The sequence below is a fragment of the Taeniopygia guttata genome, chromosome 1 (assembly GCF_048771995.1).
Source record: "Taeniopygia guttata chromosome 1, bTaeGut7.mat, whole genome shotgun sequence".
Lineage (NCBI taxonomy): Eukaryota > Metazoa > Chordata > Aves > Passeriformes > Estrildidae > Taeniopygia > Taeniopygia guttata.
In genome coordinates, this window is record NC_133024.1 from 112,898,593 (window position 1) to 112,908,862 (window position 10,270).

Here is a 10,270-nt window from a genome sequence, read left to right on the forward strand (position 1 = left end):
ACCAGAGGAAAGCAGGAGCTGGAATTCTGCTGTCAAGTGCAGCATTCAGGCAGTGCCAGTAGGCAGCAGCTGTTTTGCATTTAAAAGGGCAACACTTAGAGGTGATTTTTTTTTTTTTTTTCCACTTTGCCAGAGACTAAAGAATTTCACACGACTTGGATTGTTCCCCGAATCCATGAACCTGTTGCACTGGCGTCTCTTTCTCTATATTTACTACAAGGGAGATGGCAACAGCTATAAATATATTTATATTTATATATAAAAACGCTTGTGAAGGTCTTTTCCTTCTTTCAGATGAGCTGTTCTGTTTGCAGAGCTTCGTCATGGGATGATGCACCTATATCAGGATTTCTCTTTCACTATCCAGTTAAATTATGTTTAGCTGGGATTATACATTATTAAAAAATTCCAATTAAACCTTTCCCCTTCTTTCTTCTGGGTAAAGTTTGACAAACTGCCCTAATCATAAATGAATAATGTGCTATTCCCACACATCCCCCAAATGAGGATTTGTGGCAACATGGTGACCATAAAATTCACTATAGTGTGAGGGGCCTTTGGAAGATCATAATATGAGAATATGCTCTAAAAGATGCACAACAGTTCTGGTTTTAAGCTTTGTGTGCATGATTTAAAAATGTAAATACCTCTCTTTGCACAGTTTGCCACCTTAAACAAGTGTCACTTCCTTGTGGGTCCCCACAAGCTGCTGCTGAGGTGGGCCAGAAGAAGTTAATTTGTCTGTTTGTACCCTCCAAAATGCATAAATTCACTTTTTTTTCCCTTTCAGATTTACCTTCAGATTTACCAGGGCGAATAAATCTCTTTCTTTGCAGCAACAACAGGTGAGTGCAAAAATGTGGGCTAGAGATGTTGAAATACTGATCCAAACATCAGCATTCAATAAAGCTGAGCAGGAAACCCCATGGTGAGAAAAGGCTTGCTCAGGGCATTTTCAGATTTTATGTTCGCTCTGGATGAAGTAAGGAAAAGAAACAATAAAACTGGATCCCTGGCAGGAAAGTTAGCCTTACTCATCAAATCTGTACCTGCAACTTGATCTAAAAATCAGGTATTTTACTGAAAAAGTGCTTTGGGCTTCTCATGTGGGATATGATCCAGCTCAGAAGGATGTGTGCAGTGTGCATGGGGAAAAGCCACAGCCACTCTTCAAGCCTTATCTCCTTTTTTTTTCTGTTCCTGGAAATCCCCAGATTATGAGTTAAAAATCAGATGCAGGATATAAAGAAACTGGCATTGTTATAAAAATCAGAGAAATTATTCTTGCCCAAAACAAGTTCAGGATGTCCTGAGCAGGCAGAGGTGTCACCTGAGAACTGCTAAACACCAATTGTGCTTTTACACAGCTAAATCCTAGTGTAAAGCTGAGCCTTGTCTCGGTAAACACCGATATTTGTGCTTTGTGTACTCTATGTTTTCTTCAATTGTTTGAAGACTCCTCTAGTTTTTGCATTTTTCCCATGTGCTTTAGAGTATTCATCTCTTCCTCAAACCATTCACCTGTTTCTTACTAAGTTCTTGATAAATACAGAATTGAAAGGGTCAAAATTCATTATGGAGATTCCCATGAAATACAGGTAAAACAACGGGCCTGAAGGTGCTGCAGGAAATGGAATTCAGGGAATTGTAGAATGGTTTGGGTTGGAAGGGACCTTAAAATTCATCCAGTGCCACCCCTGCCATGGCAGGGACACGTCCCACTGTGCCAGGCTGCTCCAGCCCCAGTGTCCAACCTGGCCTTGGGCACTGCCAGGGATCCAGGGGCAGCCACAACTGCTCTGGAAATTCTATTCCAGGGCCTCCCCAACCTCCCAGGGAGGAATGTCTTCCTAATATCTGATCTAAACCTGTAATTTTTCAGTCTGAAGCCATTCCCTGTGTGCTGTCCCTCCATGCCCTGGAAATTGTCTCTCTCCAGGTTTCCTGGGGCTCCTCCAGGCCCTGCAAGGCCACCCTGAGCTCAGCCCAAAGCTTCTCCTGTGCAGGGGAACAATCCCAGCTGTGCCAGCCTTTCCTCCCAGCAGAGCTGCTCCATCCCTCTGCTCATCCTGGAGCCTCCTCTGGGCTCTCTGCAGCAGCTCCAGCTCCTCCTGGGCTGGGGCAGGGCTGTGGATGCTAACGAGGACAGAAATCTTCACACTCCAAAAAAAACAGACACCACACTCTCCCCACTTACATATGCTCAACACACTTTTTTCCACCTTTTTAATTTTGTCATTGCAGCCACCCTGAGGAATTCACAGCCCATTTTCTCGGCCTGCTCCGGGTCAGTGCCGTGGTTTGGGTAGAAGCCCTCCACAATGTGCTCTTTGCTTTAGGAGAGGTTGTGGCTGACACTGCTGCTCCTGGGGGAGATTTGTGCACATGGAAAGCACATAATTGGAACAGGATTTTATTCTGCTTGATGAGCTTCACACAGAAGGATCTGGCTGAGCAGAGCCCAGCTCTGTTCTCAATGAAGTGAGTGGTGACCTCTGTGGAAACCCTGTTACTGCAGCTTTCCAAACCTTCATCCCAACGAGTTTGAATGTGAGAAGGCTGTAGTTGCTGAGATGTGTCTTATCTGCCCACATTAGGTGGTTGTTCTTCATCCAGCTGGCTCAAGATTTCAGACCCCCAGCTCCACTGCTGTCCTGTGAGGGATGGAAGGACTTTGACAGCTTCCAAATTTAAGTTTCTGCCCAGAATTTTTGCTTCTTCATGACAGAAATACTGATATGTTGCCACCCAAGATAGCAAAAGGATTTTCAGGTAACAGAAAGCTCTGAAGGAGAAACAGCCTCCTGAGAAAAGTCACTCATTCCCAGGCACATTTGGCTGCCTTCTCCCTGGCTGTGGAAATGAGCATCTTCTGGGTTTGGTTCTTGCTCAGAGATGGGGGAGATCCACAAGCAGGAATTCAAATCCAAGCTGGCTTTCCACACCAGAGTGAAAATGACAATAGGCTTCAGATCCAAGAGGGATTTTAATTTCCCCTCCCCTGCCAATCTGGTCAAAATGTCCAAAGCAGCAAAATTTCACCTCAGATTCCTGGAACTGGTCCTCGTATCTTTGCTTTGTGATACTCTGTGGTGGGTGTGTGCTCGGTTTGCCACATCATGAGCCAGCAGGATGCATGAACATCCCCATGGGGAAGTTTTGCTCCCACTGCTGGGAGCTTCCCAGCAGGCAAAGCTGCTTCCTGCAGCACTTCCATGAGCAGACAACTCTCCAGGTCCCTCAGGTCACAGCTGTAACATGAGGTTGGATTTGTTGCCGTAGGATTGAAACCACGCGCATGGAAAACTACGCTCTGCAAGACATAATCCTCAATATTGTTCTCAGCTGCAAGCAGGGTATCTGGCCCAAGCAGTGACCCAGGGTTATGGTCTAGAAGAGCTGCTCCAGGGGATGATGGAGAGGCAGGGCTGGAAGCAGCCAGCTGTGAGAGCCACTGACCACAAGAAACAAAAGCAGCTTTGCCTGGTCTGTCATTTTCCTCTCCTTGACCCATGGTGGTCTCTCTCTTGGGTGTTCTGTGGTTTCTCCTCACGTGTGATTTTTGCTAGTTAATAACTGCCCTGATGACCAGGAATCCTTCTGGGAACTGCTGGAAAACCCCAGCTCTGCTGGAACTCAAAATGTCCCTCAGACATTTTTGGAGGTTACAGGCCCTGGTCAGAAGCATTTGAGACCCTGGCAGGCAGCTGGAAACAGCTGTGATTTTGGGTTTGAGCCATGAAACAATTTACCAACTTTGAAGGTGGAACAAGAAGTCATAAAAGTTTAGATATTATAGTAGAAGTAGTTACAAAGTAGAGGGAAGAATTTTTTAGAATTGTACAGGGGGGTTTTAACACCTGTACAGTTTTTTACTTTGTACATGGGGGTCAGAAGTTTTAAGATGGAGGAATGTAGGCCGGACCTGTTTCTCCTCTTTCTTCTTCCTTACCTCCATGTTCTTGGTGATGTTGGCACTCACAGATTGGTTTAGAGTAGAGAAGCGCCATTTAATATAGGTAATAGGCATTGGGGGAAAACTGTAACCATGGAACACGTAATGTACCATATAAAAGATAGAAAAGCACCATTTAATATAGGTAATAGGCATTGGGGGAAAACTGTAACCATGTAACACGTAATGTACCATATAAAAGACAGCAGCAACCCTGGGCGGGGAGAGAAGAAGCAGTCGGGAGTCAGAGAGGATGTCAGGGTGTGTGTGTGCCTCTGCCTGAGCTGTGAGCAAACCACAGCAGCTCAAGAAGAAAATCTTTTAGATAACTTGCAATAAACTGCCTTGAGACCGAACAACAAGAGGCTGCAGAGTTTTCTTTGGAAGCATGGGTTGGAGGAGAGACTTTACCGCCACACGGAACCCCTGAACCAGGCCGGGGTTCCAACACAGCTCCTCAACCATTGGATCCCTCCTGTCGATGTGACAGAAGGAGCAATCCTCAGTCAAAGAGAAACTTTCATCTTCAATTTCATGTATCTTCAGTAGCACGCTTTGTAGGACAGCAGTAGGAAGGGATCTCCTAATCAGATTTCATTTTGCTTGGATCACTAAACCTGCAAAGTCCACTCTGCATCCTCCAACCATGGGGCCACAATCTCTAATTCTCTAATTCAAGCCCAATTCTCAGCAGAGTCCAGCAAGCAGATCAGATTATTCCCTTGCCCTTAAAACTTCAGGGATATTTTAACAGAGCTTTGCTTTAGGATAACTTGAGAAATAATGGTTTATTTTACTTGGAAACTTCTTTCCATGAGCACTAATAAGAGGCCTGCAAAAATACCTTTTAGGTACTTTCTTTACAGAATTTCTTTGAGCTGTGACTATTTGGGACAAAAATGTGGCATTACAGCTACTGGTTTCAGATAGCCAGACTAGATGGCCTCTCAGGAAGCAGCAGTAAAAAGGCAGAGCAAATTAAAAGAGTACCTTTGTGCATTTTTAAATGTGCCTTCCTGGAAAAATAACTTCTGGCTTGAATGAAAGGAACTGAAGTGTGTACTTTTGCCAAACTTTATCCGAGAGGATTAAGAAGTGAGCCTACAGACAACTCCTGAGGTTGACAGAGCATGGAACTCTACAGAAAGTGCACAAAAAGAGGGTAATAAAGGGAAGGGCACAGAGTTTTCAGTACAGGGTGTGTGCACAAAGACTGTCCTGAAGTTTGCTATCACCAGCAGAGATCATAGCAAAAGAAGATATGGAAAGTGATCTTCCAAACACCAAGGGCAAACATTTGTCCAGACAAGGCTGGAAAGGCTCAGCTTCAAGATCAGGTTTTTACAGGTTTTTACGAGTTGTCATCGCTGATCTGCAGAGCTCAGCTTTGAGAGGAAGTAAAATCCAATCCATGATACGAGAGGGGAAGCAAGTGATGGCTCCATGACAGGAAGATGGACGGGGGTGCTGGCTGCACCCATTGTCACCAGGATTGCACCACAGTTTCCATCACAACCTCCTATTTTCATGTGCCATGAGCATTGCAAAATTCTGACCTTTGGGGCTACATTTTTCCATGCTTGCTCCCTGCCCCAAAGGTGAATTCTTTCAGAAATTCTAAGCAGAATCTTTTCAGGGACCATGGCTATTATTTTTGGCTGTTGCCAGGGCAGCTTGCCTGGGGCAGATTGAATAACAACTGGTTTGTTCCTCTGAGCTACAATAAATCCCACCATCCATCATGTGAAGGGGAAAATTAAAGGCATGAAAAACACATCAGAACTCTCCTGATTTTAATGTTTGTAAGGACTGTTTAGGCTTGCAAATGGCAGCAGGTGAAGAAAAGAGAGATTTAACGGGGAGATACTGCCCTGACCAAGAGGCTCCTTTAATGACAATTAACTCCACCATGTTTATATCAAGGACAAGTATTGAAAAGTGGTGTTAAATACAATCTTCAAGATACCAGGAGAGGAGGCTGGGCCCGTTTTGTCCCTCTGAGTGTCTCTAGCATGGGACACTTGCTTTTCTTAAGTTTCCTTAAGTTAGTTAATTAAGTTAGTTAGTTAAGCAGTTAATTAAGAATTGAAGGGTTGCACATTCCCCTCCATTGTCGCAGGCTGGGTCAGTCAGTGTCAAGGGCATTAAATATTCTCCATTTCTCAAAAGCAGACCACTTGAAAGAGCTTTAAACATGGATCTAGATGCTGAACTACAGGTACCCATGGTTGAAAATGCTCTCTAGGGGCTTTACAGGTCACAGCCAGTGCATTGGGATTGAGAGGCTGAGCAGCACTCAAAGCCCCCAAAAAAACCCAGAACAAAAACCCCAGCACTCAAAGCCACAAAAAACCCCAGAACAAAACCCCACATGTGCTATTAGGAAATCACACCCAGGTGGCCTCATATACCCCCACACATTCTCCTGATTTTATCATCCACAGAAAATATGTCTGAAAGTTACTGTACAGACAGGAAAAGCCAGTCTCCCTATGGGCCCCAATACAGACTAGAACTGTCCAAAGGTCTCTGGGAGTACAAATGCATTTGTTCCAGCCTGTGAGGCTGCACACCCTCCACACTACATCTGGGGACACGTGCTGGAGCAGGGTCATCTCAGAGCACAGGGCTGTGTCCAGCTGGCTCTGGAATATGCCAGGGAGGAGAGCCCAGAGCCTCTCTGGGCTCTGCTCAGGGCTGGGCACTGCCCAGGGCAGAAGTTGTGCCTCCTGTGCAGGGAATTGCTGGGCTCAGCCCCTGCCCGTGGCTCTGGGGCCATCGCTGGGCCTGGGGCAGAGCCTGGGGCTGCTCTGACCTCCTGCACACAGGGACACACAGGGACACACAGGGACACACAGGGACACACAGGGACAGACTGGGACACACAGGGACACACAGGGACACACAGGGACAGACTGGGACAGACTGGGACAGCCAGGGACACACAGGGACACACAGGGACACACAGGGACACACAGGGACAGCCAGGGACACACAGGGACACACAGGGACACACAGGGACAGCCAGGGACACACAGGGACAGACTGGGACACACAGGGACACACAGGGACACACAGGGACAGCCAGGGACACACAGGGACAGACAGGGACACACAGGGACACACAGGGACACCCAGGGACAGCCAGGGACACACAGGGACACACAGGGACACACAGGGACACACAGGGACAGACTGGGACACACAGGGACACACACGGACACACAGGGACACACTGGGACACACAGGGACAGCCAGGGACAGACTGGGACACACAGGGACAGACTGGGACACACAGGGACAGACTGGGACACACAGGGACACACAGGGACAGACAGGTACACACAGGGACAGACTGGGACACACAGGAACAGACTGGGACACACAGGGACACACAGGGACAGACAGGTACACACAGGGACAGCCAGGGACAGACTGGGACACACAGGGACAGCCAGGGACAGCCAGGGACACACAGGGACACACAGGGACACACTGGGACAGACTGGGACACACAGGGACAGCCAGGGACACCCAGGGACACCCAGGGACACACAGGGACACACAGGGACACACAGGGACAGACTGGGACACACAGGGACACACAGGGACACACAGGGACAGCCAGGGACACACAGGGACAGACAGGGACAGACAGGTACACACAGGGACACCCAGGGACACACAGGGACACACAGGGACACACAGGGACAGACTGGGACACACAGGGACAGCCAGGGACACACAGGGACAGACTGGGACACACAGGGACAGCCAGGGACAGACTGGGACACACAGGGACACACAGGGACACACAGGGACACACAGGGCTCAGGCCCCTCTCACTGGGGCTCTCTCCAGGCTGAGCAGCCCCAGCTCCCTCAGCCTTTCCTGGGCCCGGAGCTGCTCCAGGCCCTTGCTCAGCTCCAGGTGCTCCTGGCCCTGCTGTGCTGAGGAGCCACAGCTGGGCACAGCACCCAGAGGTGCCCCCAGAGCTGGACACAGCACCCAGAGGTGCCCCCAGAGCTGGACACAGCACCCAGAGGTGCCCCCAGGGCTGGACACAGCACCCAGAGGTGCCCCCAGGGCTGGGCACAGCACCCAGAGGTGCCCCCAGGGCTGGGCACAGGGGCAGGGGCACCCCTGACCTGCTGGCAATGCCCATCCCAATGCTCCCCAGGACACTCTGCTGGCTCATGGACATCTCCTTGTCCCCCAGGATCTCAGATCCTTCTCCTCAGAGCCGCTTTCCAGCATTTTTCTTTCCAAGTGATTGTGTTTTACACTCAGTATTGTTCCAACTTCAGCATTTATGTGCTTGATTATCAACTTTTATTGACTATGTCATTCAGTCCACCAAAACACTCTGTTCATGCTCTGTCCTGACACATGCATATTTGACACGAAATACAACACTTTAATGCCATACTTTGAACCTCAAGCACCACAAAATGCCTGCCTAAGACAAAGCTTACAGGGTTCACATAACAATCTGCTTGTTTTATAACTTCCTTTTTCTAGCTACAACTAATGCATCCACATGCCAATTATTGCTAAATAATTCCTCCAGGTTTGTTTGCAACCTAAGATCTGGCAGATCTGCAATTGCACCTGCACATGAACCTTAACATCAGACTTGCAGTGACTTTGTTCTGTAATACATCCAGCTTTATAATGCCTGATAAAAAGCCAAAAGGATGCTGGTGAAATCAGACTGGTTTGCCATTCACTGAATTTAGGAATTTTTGAATATGCAAAGCAATTGCTTAACCCCATAAATCCTCACAGCTCTGAGGTGGAAGAGTTCAAGCAGAACTTTCATCAGTGCATTAAATAGCTTCAAACTGAAAGGCAGTAGGTTTAGATGGGATACTGGGAATTAGGAATTGCTCCCTGTGAGGGTGGGCAGCCCCTGGCACAGGGTGCCCAGAGCAACTGTGGCTGCCCCTGGATCCCTGGCAGTGCCCAAGGCCAGGTTGGACACTGGGGCTGGAGCAGCCTGGGACAGTGGAAGTGTCCCTGCCATGGCAGGGGTGGCACTGGATGAATTTTAAGGTCCCTTCCAACCCAAATCATTCTACAATTCCATGTTTTTCCCTGTGTTTTTTTTGCTTCCCACAGCATACCTCAGCTGAATCACTGACAATGGACACACAGGGAGTGCCTGCACACTCCACACTTTTCCATGTATTCCCTGCCTTCTGAAACCTTGGCCACTGCAACATTTTCTGATTTGAACCATTCTGTCTCTTCCCCCTGTTCTGTGCCTTGAGTGCAGCCTGTTGACAATTGATTTCATCAGGACAATGAATTACACCTCTGGATTGCTTGGAATGAAAGGAACTCTTTTCCTCAGGGTTCATTCCACTCTTTTCTTTACTCAGCTACCTCCAACCTCCACTTGCTCCAATACACCTTTTCAGATGTTTGTGTCCCTCAAGGCCAGCTGTGCTATTTATCCCTTCTTGGAGGACTTCTCCTTTTAACTCCTTCTTGGAGCAGAGTTTTCTGCTGGAGGAACTGAGCCCTTTCAAAGCTGTCCACAGTGTTTGCATTGCAGGGATGAACTGCAATCTCCTAAAGCTGGCTAAGGCAGGCTTCAAAATATTTCTTCCATATTTACTTCACCTTTGGGCTATTTTTTTTTTCCTCCTATAATTGTTGGTATTATTGGCCCAACTGCATTTCCAGAGAAGTTAACCCTTAGGACACTGCTCTGCACTTTACTTTCCCAATCTTCCCTCAGATCTCTCCCTGCTTATCCAGTCTTAAGAGTGATTTTCTCAGTGCTCTGCAAGATACTTTTACTTCTTTTGTTTCCCTTCAGGCCTGGCTTGTTTACATTTTCCCCATATTGCCTTGTTTAATTGCTCATCTAGACCATCATTAACTATGTGTACTTTTCAATAACTTCCTTCACTTGCTTTTTTATCACTTCCTTGAATATATCCCAGCAGATCTGCAGGGAGATTTCTTCATCCTTGACAATCAGTGGCCTGAAAACCACCCAAAGCCACCTTAGAGGACTGGCAGGAGCTATCCCTTAACACAGCCCTGCACGTGGACACGGGAGGTTTGAGGTGCTTTCACAGGTCAATCAAAGCAGGAAAAACCTCTACTGTGACCAAAGCCAAAAGATTTCCAGTGAATGTCATGGATGAGATTCTAGTGAGCCAGTTGAGGCAGGGGATGACAACTCAGAGAGCCACACAGGTCAGTCTGCCTCAAAAACCATCCAAAATTCCCACCTGGATGGTGGAGATAAGCTGGTTTTGGACAGCAAGAAGGCAACACCTGGTTCTGGCCACACCGTGG